The sequence below is a fragment of the Sinocyclocheilus grahami genome, unplaced genomic scaffold (genome assembly GCF_001515645.1).
Source record: "Sinocyclocheilus grahami isolate Dianchi unplaced genomic scaffold, SAMN03320097.WGS_v1.1 scaffold713.1, whole genome shotgun sequence".
NCBI classification, from domain to species: Eukaryota; Metazoa; Chordata; class Actinopteri; order Cypriniformes; family Cyprinidae; genus Sinocyclocheilus; species Sinocyclocheilus grahami.
In genome coordinates, this window is record NW_015505892.1 from 73,198 (window position 1) to 74,315 (window position 1,118).

At 30.3% G+C, this 1,118-nt stretch overlaps 1 protein-coding gene across 1 annotated transcript in view; it reads right to left on the reverse strand.

The window, feature by feature from the left end:
* The window catches only part of LOC107560163 (potassium channel subfamily K member 10-like), a 16,120-nt gene that overhangs the window by 8,724 nt on the left and 6,278 nt on the right, over positions 1-1,118 (reverse strand). The window lies entirely within an intron of this gene.

Genomic DNA, 1,118 nt, shown 5'->3' on the forward strand with positions numbered 1-1,118 from the left:
AATTGGTGGCTGACTAAATACTTTTTTGCCCCACTGTATATGTCTCTAAAACAGTAAAAAAGCCTTTGCAAATAATTTTACCATTTAAAGTCAATGTTAAACATCATTTGTTTCCAATTTTACCATTTAATGCCCATGTAAAACTGTGTTTACAACTAATTTTATCATTTAAAATCAAAAGAAACCAGAATTGCTAAAAAAAAACATTTAAAGCCAATGTAAAACATGATTTGCATCTCATTTTACCACTTGAAATCAATGTAAAACATAATTTGCGACTAATTTTATAAAGTAATTTGACCATTTATAAACTTTTTCATGTGATGCATTTCACATTTTTTTCACTAATGTCACTTTTCTTCATTTTCAACACTAGATCTATAGGATAATCATTTAAAACGGTACAAAGTTTTTGTGTGATGTTTTGTAAAGGTTGCATCTTTATTTACAGTAAATGACTGTAATATTTTATTAGTTTAATGCAATTAAATTCACAACATTTTATGTGTGATTGAAGTGTCTAGATACTTTTTGGGGTCACTGTATGTCTCATAAAGATGCCATTTGTTCATCATGTTCTAATACTTCGAGTAAATTGGGTTTCATTCTCATTTAATGCCATCAATATGGCTTTGATTCCAGTCATTTTAAAGGGATTTGATATGTTGAGTTCTGTGTGAACGCAGCATTTTCCAAACAGATATTAAGTCGTTGTTGTTTAATCTCTGGCATCACAATCAAAAGTTATTGAGAACGTCTCAATTTTTCAACCAAATTCAATAAATTAGTGTTTCATAGAAGTTCATGATTTGCCATCATAGATGACATATTAATCTGAGCAGCAGTAGATATCTATGCAGGTTTTTCTTTCCTAAGACATCGTGATGTACAGCTTTCGGTGATCCCTAACACACCTTTGAAAAGAGCAAACGCCTTTGCTGACTGTCCTGTGATGAGTAATCAGTCCTCAAGTTGTAAAGAACAATTTATGCAACCTCATGTCGCTTTAAACCCATTTGAATTTCTTTTTCTGCAGAGCAAAAAAGGACAATATGATTTCTGACTAAAGCAGATGTATTGCATTATTAATAATAATGTGAAATAATTAATAGTAAGTT